The 13,338-nt window shown below is 44.0% G+C and overlaps 1 non-coding gene across 1 annotated transcript; it reads left to right on the top strand.

The window, feature by feature from the left end:
* Positions 1–9,388: 9,388 nt before the first annotated feature.
* Trnaa-agc (transfer RNA alanine (anticodon AGC)) lies at positions 9,389–9,460 on the top strand. Its single transcript has one exon. It is a non-coding gene; the product is annotated as a tRNA-Ala (tRNA).
* The last annotated feature ends 3,878 nt before the right edge of the window (positions 9,461–13,338 follow it).

Below are 13,338 nucleotides of genomic sequence, written 5' to 3'. Positions count from 1 at the left end.
ATGACAAAAGCCACAACTGCCTAAATACATTAGCTGATAAAAACAGTTCAGACGCTCGTGTGCATCAGAGGCCGCATTCTCCGCACCTGAACACACGCACCTCCTTTTTGTGGGGCTATATTAAAGACAGGGTGTACAGCAATAACCCCAAAACCATTCCTGAGCTGAAAACAGCCAATGAGGTCATTGAAAGCATCGATATTCCGACACTTTAGCGGGTCATGCACAATTTCGCTATTCGTCTGCGCGACATCATCGCAAATGATGGCAGGCATATCGAACAAGTCGTAACCTAGATCCGAATATCTGTAGTGACGTTTACATGTTCAATAAAGTGTGTGACCGCCGTAGTGTGTAACTACACACATGCTCATAAATTAAGGATAATGCTGATACATGGTGAAGTAACGCTCTAGTGAGCGGTTTGCGGGTTTAAATCCCCTCGGGGTATGACCATGCGGTGCATTTAACCTGCGATCGTTGCACGGTGGCGCTGACAGCAGTCCACATATGCAGAGGTGTGTTGGTGCATGTCAGAGTACGGTGCAGATTGTAACTGTGCAAACGCTTTCAGACATGCTAATGGTGACTGTGTGTTAGAAATGGCTCAAAGAACACATATTGATGACGTTATGAGGGGTAGAATACTAGGGCGATTGGAGACTGGTCAAACACAGCAGGTCGTAGCATGGGCCCTCCGGGTGCCACAAAGTGTGATCTCAAGGTTATTCCAGCAGACAGGAAACGTGTCCTGGCGCTACAGTACGGGGCGTCCACAGGGTACAACATCACAAGAAGACTGATATCTCACCATCAGTGCCCGCAGACGGCCACGGAGTACTGCAGGTAGCCTTGCTCAGGACCTTCCTGCAGCCACTGGAGCAGTTGTCTCCAGACACACAGTCTACAGACGACTGAACGGACATGGTTTATTAGCCCAGAGACCTGCAAGGTGCATTCCAATGACCCCTGGTAACAGGAGAGCCTGTAAAGCCTGGTGTCAAGAACAGTGGTCACAGGTTATGTTCACGTACGAGTCCGGGTATAGTCTAAACAGTGATTCTCAACAGGTCTTCATCTGACGTGAACCAGGAACCAGATACCAACCCCTTAATGTCCTTGAAAGGGACCTGTATAGAGGGCGTGGATTGATGGTGTGGGGTGGGATTGTGATTGGTGCACGTAACCTCTGCATGTCTTTTACAGAGGAACTGTAATAGGTCAGGTCTATCTGGGAGTCATTTTGCACCAGTATGTCGGATCTTCAGAGGTTCATTGGGTCCATCCTTCCTCCTGATGGATGATGACGCCCGGCCCCACTGTGCTGCCATCGTGGAGGAGTACCTTGAAACAGAAGATATCAGGCGAATGGAGTGGCCTGCCTGTTCTCTAGACCTAAACCCCATCGAGCACGTCTGAGATGCTCTCGGTCGACGTATCGCTGCACGTCTTCAAACCCCTATGACACTTCAGGTGCTCCGACAGGCACTGGTGCAAGAATGGAAGGTTATACCCCAGCAGCTGCTCGACCACCTGATCCAGAGTATACCAAACCGTTTTGCGGCCTGTGTACGTGTGCATGGTGATCATAGCCCATACTGATGTCGAGTTACACGCGCAGGAAACAGTCGCGTTTTGTATCACATATGTTTCGGGACGGTTTTCTCAACTTACCAACAATACCGTGGATTTACACATCTGTGCCTGTTCTATTAGTACCAGTTTCGTGTAGTGCCACGTTGTGTGGCACCACATTCTGCAATTATCCTTAATTTATGAGCATGAGTGTAATTTACGTTATTTCCCATATGATTCAATAATTGTCACCATGTACTTACATGCATTTATACCTGGATGTGAACTATAGACGCGAGAATTCACTACCAATCAAAAGGGACTGGGTTGTAAACTTCGTAAGTACTGACTGAATAACTATTGACCATAGATGTCACGAGAGACTGAGCCGCCTGTGTACAAGAGGAGGGGAGTGTTGCGTTACCAATCGAGGAACAAGAACAGAAGAATGAATCGATCAGGAGTGCTCTGTGCCTTCGAACGTGGGCTACGCTTTGGATTTAACCTGCGTAACCAATCAAAAGGCTGCGGATGTCGACTGCTGGTGCCATGTGTTTGTGAAGTGGAAACGGTAACGAACAACTTCAGCTAAACCAAGACCAGCATTACGGATGTTGGCTGTAAAAAAATCTCATGAAATCAGAAGAAGGAATCAGTCGCGAGCAGTCCAACTAGCACATTGTCTTCGGGTAGCGACTTAAAAATAGGGGGCTACAACGGTCGAGGAGCTCCTCGTACACAGACCAATTCTGCGGCAATAGACTCTTGAGAGGTGTAAAGAGCAACGCTACTTGACAGTGGACTTCTGGAACCGAATGATCTGAAGTGATGAATCACGCTGTACTCCGTGCTAATCCGATGTAAGGATTTGGGTTTGGCGATTGCCATAATGTTTGGTGCCAATAATTCAAAAAAAAAGTAATTTCCCGGTATGGGAGTGTTTCTCGTGGTTAATTTTTCGTCCCCTTATTCACGTAAAGACAATGTTAAATGCGAAAGGATGTGAAAACATTTTCCAGCACTGCGTGCTGTGTTCACTAGAGGAACAGTTCGTAGACGATGAATGATTATCAGCAAGGCAGTGGTCCATGTCATAAAGCAGTCGTGAGGTAATGGTATATGGACAATAACATTCTTGAAATTACATTCTCTGCCGAGAGTTCTGACTTAAAACCAATGGACCACCTTTGAAATGAATTCGATCATCGACTTCCCTCCAGACCCCAGACTCCTAAATCACTATCCTCTCTGGTTTCTGTTGTACATTAAGAACGGGCTCCATTCCTCCACATCATTCAGACATCTCATTGGATGTGTCCCCAGCAGAGTCCAGCGTGTCAAAAAATTAAATGGTGGCCACAGCCGATATTAGTGACCACTAATACGTGTCCGAAAACGTTGTAACAGATACCATAAAAAAAGAATAAATCATTGCTTTCTTTTTCCCCTTTTTTTTTCTTTTGAACGAACGTTTCTTTTGTTGTTTAGTATCAATATTCAGCAATTACGTTTTAAATTATCACGTTTCTTACCGTCTGAAGCAGAAATGCTGTAACAGCTTACACGATACAGACATTGTCCATCATTGATAGTGCTCAAATGGGAGCTATACTTCAAATAGCGGAAAGTCTTTCTGCCCCTACATTTCAGGATTTATAGCTTACATATTTATATATTAAATAAAGACATGGCAAATTACACGGTGATATAACGAAGGCTGTAGGTAATTTGTATAAGTTTCCAATGGACCTCATTTTGACGTTGTACCTATGTATGTATTAAACCGAGGACCTAGAAACGAAGAGGAGGCTTCGTCCTGCCGTAGCCCTCAGTGGTTCACAACCCCACAACGGGTCACAGCACCCATCCGACACCCTCGGGATAACAAGGCCGTCCAGCAGTGTTAGGTACGTGACACTAAGCGGCCCATAGCCGACGCAGCAGTCCACGGACACCTCCGTACAGACGCGCCTGATGCTAACGATCTTCTGTCCGTCATACAGAAAGGAGCGAACTATAATTCGAACCAAAGCCCAAATTATGTATATTCTTCTAAACAGCATAAAGGTTCATAACGAAATACCGATTACATATACGGGCAGGAATAAGTTTAATCGATTGAGGAACTTTGCCACTATTTTATAATTGTCAGAACACTATTTAGCTTTAAAACTCGCATACAGGTGGTGATAAATGCCAACTGACAGGAGGACTTAACATTTTCAAGCTATTACACTGAAAGTAAATTATCTTAAACACTGTCATACATAGCAAAATACTCACAGCTTTCGTTTACAATAAGGTAACAAGAGTTTGCTTTATCTCATAAAACACATGACTATTGTGAATTTACTCATATGTTCATGGTGACAGTTCTTTTCAAGGATTTTTACAAGTGTATCCCCAGTTAGGAAACAAAAGATAGATATCAAATATTCTCCTTTTGACATAGACATCACTGAACACAAGATTCTCTCTTCCACTGTGATACTAAGGGACTGCTCTTTCCTTTGAGAAAAGCCTGACAATTTGAAGTTCACTCTGCTATTGAAGATACACTTCTTGAAACAATCTTAAAAATGTAATGAAAGGTAAGCAAATGAAAATGAACCAAGTGCATTACATGTAAGAATGTGAGTAAAAGGCTGAGACTCTCTTTACTTACCATTTTTCAATCTCTCTACAGCTTTTCCACGTAGAAATCGCCAACTGCAAGTCTCATTATTGCTGTCTGTTACTAACAAAGTGCTTTTCTATTTAGAAAACCTGACAATTTGATGTTCATTCTGGTACTGAAGATAGACACTTTTCAGAGGAGTTCTAGAACCTATTCCTGCCCGTATATGTAATCGGTATTTCGTTATGAACCTTTATGCTGTTTAGAAGAATATATATAATTTTATCTTTGGTTCGAATTATAGTTCGCTCCTTTCTATATGACGGACAGAACATCGTTAGCATCAGGCGCGTCTGTACGGAGGTGTCCGTGGACTGCTGCGTCGGCTATGGGCCGCTTAGTGTGACGTCACTAACACTGCTGGACGGCCTTGTTATCCCGGCGGTGTCGACCCATCCCACCGCTGTCCCACATCGAACCCAGGATTATTGTGCGGTTCAGCCCTCAGTGGACGCCCCCGGAAACGTCTCATACCAGATGAGGGTAACCGCGGCTGGTCCCGGCGGAGGTTCGAGTCCTCCCTCGGCCATGGGTGTGTGTGTTTGTCCTTAGGATAATTTAGGTTAAGTAGTGGGTAAGCTTAGGGACTGATGACCTTTGCAGTTAAGTCCCATAAGATTTCACACACATTTGAACATTTTTTGAGTGTAACCCCAGATGTTTGCGTGGTGGAACAATTATGGTGTACGCGGACGTGGAAACGGTGTTTGCGCAGCAATCGCCGACACAGTGCAACTGAGGCGGAATAAGGAGAACCAGCCTGCATTCACCGAAGTAGATCGAAAACTGCATTAAATACCATCCACAGGCTGGCCGGCGCACCGGACGTCGACACTAACCTACCGGGCGGATTCACGCAGGGGACCGGCACGCCTTCCCGCTCGGGAAGCAGCGAGTTAGACCACGCGGCTAGCCGGGCTGCCTCATTTTGACATTGGTTTACGATTTAAATTTCGGCGTAGTATTTGGCCAAGGTGCATATAGGATGGTGTTAATTTCATCTTCCGAAATTGGTTGGTTGGTTGGTTTGTTGAGGCAAGGAGACCAGACAGCGAGGTCATGGGTCTCATCAGATTAGGGAAGGATGGGGAAGGAAGCCGGCCATGCCCTTTGAAAGGAACCATCCCGGAATTTGCCTGGAGCGAGTTAGGGAAATCACGGAAAACCTAAATCAGGATGGCCGGACGCGGGATTGAACCGTCGTCCTCCCGAACGCGAGTCCAGTGTCTAACCACTGCGCCACCTCGCTCGGTCATCTTCCGAAATCGGTCATATTCTAAGAAAGTAGTGAATAAAGTAGTGTTGCAAAGAAAATTTCCCCAGCTTCAAGATTTAACAACTGCGAACCCAGTATACCGCCTTCATTGATATGCGAAAAACTGAACAATTACTGACAATCTGTGTAATGCTCAGAGACCCATTTTAAAGGCGTGTTTCCTTCAACTGGAAAGCCTCTCTACAGCTATAACGGTTCGTATGCTTTGCATCTTAGGTCAAGGAATAATTAAATACGTAACATCGAGATAAGGTAAAGTAAAGTCTTAGGTCAGAATGTACATCTCCGCCTACTTCCTTATGTGTTTCCCTTCCGTAGTTGAAGTTCGTGGAGAGAGCGCATAATGAGAGTTACGTTCCGTCCCTAGAGAAAAGCAAAGCCATTATAGTAATCTACGAAATTAAGAGAATCAAACAAATGTTAATCAAGAATGATGTAAAGGTTGTACGCCACATACTTATTTTTGTGTGAGACTTCAAAAGAAAATGGAAACGAAAATTATATCGAATATTTTGCTGTTATTTTCCAAAAATATAACCCCAATTAAATTTATCTGCTCAGACCCTATTTCATTTACGGTAATCCCCGTCCCACTATGAATTTCTCGGTACTTAATGTGTACAGCGTATATCGTATGAAGTTTTGCTGCGCGGCCAACGATGATAGACAAATGACTGAAGCGAGCTAGCTCTAGTTCTGCACTCCGGAAAGAGCGACCTTTACTCCATGGAATGTCAATATCAACTTGAAGGGAATTTCTTCGAATTACTTTTAGTTGAGACTGTGTACTGATTGGAAGAGATTGTATAAAGCTATTTTATTTAAGTTGCAATGTTGGACGCCACTAAAGGAAAATATGCAATTCATCAAAGTACGTCCAATGTAGGATTACAAAGTTGTGAACTATGGAAATTCTGGAAATATATCATTACCCGTATTAACCAAGGTACAATCAGTGAATTCCTCGACCATTATTGAATCTTTCCGTCGGTCGGTCGGTTGGTCGATAGATCGATTGATCGATCGATTTGGGGGATGGAACCAGACAGCGAGGTCATCGGTCCCTTCTATTTCATGCAAGACGAATTTTTTTTATATGTAAGATACAGGGAAGCGTCGAATCCCGCAGCGTGGTCCTAGCGATTTCCGTAATCTTTTAAGAAACGAAATTGCATGTTAATGTACAACATGGCCAGAATCACCCTACAAGCTGAGTTTCTGCATCTAAGTCATCAGTTTCCTGACTGTGCCAACCTCTTCATCCCAGAGTAACACTTAGAAGAGATATTCACCGATAAATGACATAAGCAAATTTTTGTCAGGTTGCTTTGGGAGACCCATCATGCAGTGCTGGTGTTTGCTGGACTACAAGACCTAACGACATTTACATTTGTTTTGAGCTTTAAGAGAGAGATTCATCACCCGATTGGCGATGAATACATTGAAATTACTTTCTGCAAAAGAAGAAATCCTGTCAGACAAACATTATTAATTCAACTGTATCACGGATGACGAGATATACAAAATCAAAATTAGAGACCCACATTAGAACTAGAAATGATTCGATATTTTTGGAAACTTTAGTTAATAATGTCTCTATGTAGTATATTTATGTTGAAATACACGGTTTATGCTACAACTACATAGCTCATCGTGCCTTTTTGCTAAAATTCACAGAAAAAAACTTCAAAATACCTTGCAATACTAGTCGAGTAAATATTTCATTGTTTATTGTTGTTACATGCAAAATAATTGCTCGCTTTGTTGTTCTGATTTCAGAAATGAAAATTAAGTTTTATTTTCGTCCTTTAACATGTGTCATTCTAACGGTCTAAAACTACACTTTTAAATGCGGCAACATGAAGCATTAGGCAATGCACAAAGAAATTGCAAGTGACAAACAGCTCGCCGTGTGAAATCAGTGCATTGTATCTGCCACAGAACTTCAAAAATTGCGTTTTGTTCACTTGGTTTCATCGAAATGTGTATTTTCTTTCCGGTTCGCAGTTTAAACATGCAAGAGTGGATGTTATACCGTCAGCAACTAAAAGAGAACTGCTGCCTTCATTTTTCCTATCACATTAAAATTGAGTTTTGGACGAGGACTCGAACCCAGAACCTTTGCCATTTTGCGGATAAGGTGTCGGTGCCAGTGCCCCGAAACGTCAGTAGATAAAGCAGTAGCCCACGAAGAGGCATACGTTCCAGATTCGAGAGCTTGACCAGCGCACTGCCTGAAACTGCCAGAGTGTTTCAGATGAGCGCGCACCCCGATGCAGGGTGATAGTTTATTCTCAAAACTGCTCTCTTCATCGGAACCACCAAGTAGAAAACGTTTAATAACACATGCTCAACTGCAAACGAGTTTGATAACAACACAAAACTTATATCTGAACTCGAAGTGTAAAACAAGGTAAACACAGCCCTAGGCACCTACTTTCTCGTCTTCTACGTAAAGTCAGCGTTGTTCAGTTAGTGTATGACCGAAGCTGCATGGATTTTCATTGTAACCAAACTAAATATGTTAAGTTTTTCTAACAATTGAATACATTTTAATGAAAACTTTCGGCTAAAACAATCCAGTCCTAAACGTTTTATCTATTTTAAAACTTTCATACAGCCTCATCCCCTTCAGAGATAATTCCGGAACAAACAACTTACAGTCACTTCTGAACCAGATATGCCTTCTGTACTAACGTGAAAATGGTGAACTGCACAATGGTTCTGAGTCGACGTGAAACTGTAAGTTCCCGCTATTACTGACTGGGTAAGTCAGTTCGGAGGTCTGAGGATTCCAAGGGCTACCATCCGCAATAGTCAGTGACAAGTAAAGCACTGTGATGTTCAGAACTGTGTTAATGTTGATGACGGCATTATACTTTTTCACAATTAAATATGATTGCCAATTTTATTCTGAATTCATCTAAATCTACGTCTGCAGGGTGGGCGAGAAGTCCCTGTACCATCTTGAATCGAAGGCTTATTGATTTGATTTGGCACAACTACTTACTTACGTATTAAGTGTACAGTATATCGGCATGTCCCCATCATGCTGTAAATGATTTTCCACACACACCTCCACTTCCTTCTTGACATGTTTCTGAACATGTTCCGTCTTGTGCGAAATGCAACCTCCACAGCTTTGCACAGTTCTTCGTTTGTTGCATAACGACGTGCAGAAACAAGCACCTCAGTGATTCCCCACAACGAGGGGGCAGGTGTGGTGAGGTCAGAGCTTCTTAGTGGCCATTTTAAGGGAGCAGTTAACTAACCACGACCTACTCACCGTCCTGGAAAGAGTTCGTTTAGGACTCGCGCACTACATAGTGCAGTGAGGAGGCGCTGTAACGCCTCTTTCCTCAAGTTGCGGTTTTACCAATGTTTGTAAGATGTGGAAACAAACTTCGCGATTCACAGTCCTTTCAGAAATGGTGCTGTGCTGTTTCCGCCGCCCTTATCATTACGTGAGGTGGGTTCCTTCCTAGCTCAACTGAGCAATGAGGATTCTCTTTTGCTCAAACGACAATATTTCTAGCACGGGAGCTGCGGTAAATGGCTCATTAATCTGAAAACATAACCCCTAAACTCGACCAGCATTGCTGAGGCTGTCCAACTGTCCAGCTGTATTGGAACAGCACCTCAATATCGAACGAAACGGGGGCTCCTGCCCAAAAGCCTGTGCATGCGTGCTTGATCAAACGAAACAATATGGTTCCAGAGAACTTTTCAAGCCTCAAATATCTATGATGTACATATGCAGACTGAAGAAATTTAGGGGAAATACCAATTGGGCTATGGCATGAATGGGAATTTGGATTGAGGAAGGTGGCGTGCTAGGGTAGATCACGCCGTTGCGAAAAGCCAGGGTGGCGTAGTGGTTAGTGGATCTGCCTAGCGAGCAGGAGACTTGGGTTCGAATCCCAGCCTTGGTACAAGTTCTGATTCGTGGCCTCAGTCCGCATATGTACATCGTTCCGAATACTTACATGCATGTCTGAAAGAACAGACACTGATGACGATCCAGAGCCATATGAAATATTTTTGGAAATTAATTCTCTGAATGCGAATTCCTTCACAACCTCTGTATTAAGTATAGATGTTCCACCAAACAGAGACGAAAATTTGTGCCGGAGCGGGACTAAAACCCAGTATTCTGGCTTATTACAAGCAGTCGCCTCAAACACTTCTGCCATCCGTGCACACTCCCATGAACGATCCAAACTTCCAAACGTCACACTGTCTACATCCTTATATACTAGTCCAGTCCGGCACAAAATTTTCATCTGTCGCTGTCGGGTTGTAGATCTCTACCTAATACAGCTGATGTTAAGAAATTGCAGTGAGCGAATTCATTTAGGGAGTAGAAAAATGGTACTAAGTAGTTGTACCCATTACCATAGAATGAAAACTTTGACTGTGGTATATTACCGTATTACCAACAACTAGTTTCATCTAGCAAACAAGTTACAAAATTTTCCAGCGAATTGAAACAATTCAACACTCCAGCTGAGCGAAGGTGCGGTGGCTGATTGAAGCTATCTTTCTTGCGATATGGAAACCACATTTACTTACGAATGACGCCGTATTGTATCGGAAGAATATACCAGAAATGTCAGCCACACCTGCACGCTCAACAACAGCGAGTCACACTTTCCCAAATCTCCAGGTGTGTGGTCGGCCGTAAGGACGTGGGGGTCTCTCCGCTGCTGACACTGGAACCTCATCCATTCCGCACTCACAGCTTTGAACTCGGCTTGCAACGAAATACACGATACCGCCGGGAGCCAGGATGTAAGACTGATTCTCTAGAGGAAGCGTACACCATAACTGCCCAGCGACTCATAGGTCCAGGGCCGATGGATGAGTGGTCAGCGTGAAGGATTGCCGTCCTATGGGCCTGGGTTAGATTCCCGGCTGGGTCGGGGACTTTCTCCGCTCAGGGACTGAGTGTTGTGCTTTCTTCATCATCATTTCATCCTCATCCGGCGCGCAGGTCGCCCAATGTGGCGTCGAATGTAATAAGACCTGCACCAAGGCGGCCGGACCTGCCCCGTAAGGGGCCTCCCGACCAATGACGCCAAACGCTCATTTCCATTTCCACAGGTCCAGAGTGGTGCCAAATAGGTACAGAAACAAAACAGTGCCACCCTTGGCACAACATTTTGCTACAGTCCTGTAGTGTTGAATCTTTCCTATAGACAACAACACCATCAACCACGAATAACCTCACGGTGCCATCAACGTTATTCACTTAATCAGCGCTTTGCTTTCATGAAGCTCCGATAGGTGGTGGCACTACAATGTGGCCATCAAAATGGCGTCTGTAAAAGATATGCGTTATAAGCAGAGAGCTGTCATTGCGTTTCTTTTGGAGGAAAATCAAAGCTTCGTATATACTCACAGGCGCTAACAGAATGTCTACTGAGACCTGGCAGTGAACAAAAGCGCGGTGAGTCCTTGGGCGAACGTCAGTCATCACTACAACAAGCCAGCGCAAACCCTTCTGATCTCCCACGTGCCCACTGGCGGCAAACAGCTGTGACTCCAGGAATTTTGGAACGAGCGGTCACACATTTGAAGTGATCGACAGATCAGAATCAAACACATGGCTCAACAACTGAACATCTGTTGATAGTGCTAACACACTCGTTCAACAGTTGGGTACCCAAAGGTTGGTTCCCGTTAGGTTCCTAGACTCCTGACACAAACCATAAAGAGCAACATAGGACCCTCTGTGCGGAACTCCTTGAGCGTTACGAGGCTAATCATGGAGGTTTTTTGTCGAACATAGTGCCTCACTTCTAACCAGTAGAATCATCAACTCTGAAGTTTATTGTGCTACCCACAGGAACTTGAAGAAACGGCTTCAGTCCGCAGCTCGTGGTCGTGCGGGTTCCCGGGTTCGGTTCCTGGCGGGGTCAGGGATTATCTCTACCTCGTGATGACTGGGTGCTGTGTGCTGTCCTTAGGTTAGTTAGGTTTAAGTAGTTCTAAGTTCTAGGGGACTGATGACCATAGATGTTAATCCCACAGTGCTCAGAGACATTTGAACCATTTGAAACGGCTTCAACGTGTTCGTCGCCATAGAAATGGAAAAGGATTTCTTCTCCGTGATAGCATAAGGCCTCACACAAGTCCGAACCGGTGCGGATCCCAGACATTCGAACAATATTCAACAGCGGGTTGCACTGGCCTCCGTTATGCACTCTACGGTACAGACGAACCACATTTTCCCAAAATTTTGCCAATAAACTAAAGTCGGCCATTCGCCGTCCCTACTACAACTGATGCTTTGGTAACACAATCATCAAGGCCGTACAAAAGCCTCTTATTTTTAGATGCATGTATGCAGTCTGGCAGCAGCAAGCTATGAGGGGAGTGCAACTTCGCTTGTCTCAGCCACACCTTTTTATTCGATGAACATTGGCTTACACCTATCGAAATAATATCATTTTCGAAGCCTACAAAGATATATTTAAAAGATATCATAAGTAGGTAATGAGTAAATTATGTTACAATGACAGGAGTTATCGAGAAATTTTACCAAATTAAAAAAAATATAAATAATTTTCATGTGGAAATAGTTGACAGTACTGACATATGGGTACGTATCTCATCATGTGCTATATGTCACTGCCAAGTGCAAACTTATTGTAATGCTACATGCTGTTAATGCAAGTGAGTTACAAGAGGGTGCTAATGTAGCGGTACATCTGCCACATACCTAAAGGGTTGTCTATAGAAATTTTTTAAAAATATAAAATATAAAAGGATTAAGGAGCTAACCTTAATACAGATAAATCATGTTTGCGTGAGTCTTACAGGAAGTTGGACTATGAAAGAATGAAGTAGAGCTACAACACAAACCGACAGAGACTCTTTGCTTATGGTGACAAAATAAAGCATGACGTACATAAATACTAAGCTCATAAAACATCTCACATTTAAATTAGTTGTGTAAGACTGAAAATGCGAGAAGTGCAGTGACGAAAAGAATAAAATTACTGTACACCGTTCATTAATAGATCACATAGCCCTTCACTTGACATGCATGGATATCATGGTGTAGTGCAGACAGGAAGATGGTGACTTCTTTTATGAGTCAGACACAGCCGCAGTCTTATTATAAACATAGAATACGGTCATGGTCACAACATGAACCTAACCGAATTACATCAAATTCATTAAAAAATACTGCAGCATGCATGTATCCCAATGGCTGAGCATAAATGCCTCTGTAGATCTTTATATGTACTAGTGTTCACTAAAAGCTTCGTCGGAACAGGCATCGGAAGGCCCAATAGTATCGAACAACCGCCATGTCATTCTCTGCTGTTAGGCGTCGCTGGATGTAGATGAGGAGGGGCATTTGGTCAGCACTTCGCTCTCCCGGTCGTTGTCAGCTTTTGTGACCAGAACTGACACTTCTCAATCACGTAGCTCCTCAATTGGCGTCACAAGGGCTGAGTGCACCCCGCTTGCCAACAGCGCTCCGTAGACCTGGACGGTCACCCATTCCAAGTGCGCTCCAAACAGAACCGCGCTTAACTTCAGTGATTTGACAGGGACCGGTCTCACCACTATGTTAAGGACGTTGGCATACTAGTGTCATCGTGTGCGTGAAATGAAGGGAAGGAAGATAAGAACAAATCATTATAATGCGTATGGGAAGAGGGACAAAAGAGGGATGGGTGGATGGGGGGGGGGGGGGGGGGGAAACAAGGGCAAAGTATGGATGGGGTTGAAGCGACGATGCGTGTGGAGGATGGGAGAGGGTGAGGCAAACGTCGATAGCAGTGTGGAAGAATAC

This window comes from Schistocerca serialis, chromosome 8 (genome assembly GCF_023864345.2).
Source record: "Schistocerca serialis cubense isolate TAMUIC-IGC-003099 chromosome 8, iqSchSeri2.2, whole genome shotgun sequence".
NCBI lineage: Eukaryota > Metazoa > Arthropoda > Insecta > Orthoptera > Acrididae > Schistocerca > Schistocerca serialis.
Note: the sequence above shows the minus strand (reverse complement) of the source record. Positions and strands in the feature narration are given on the sequence as shown.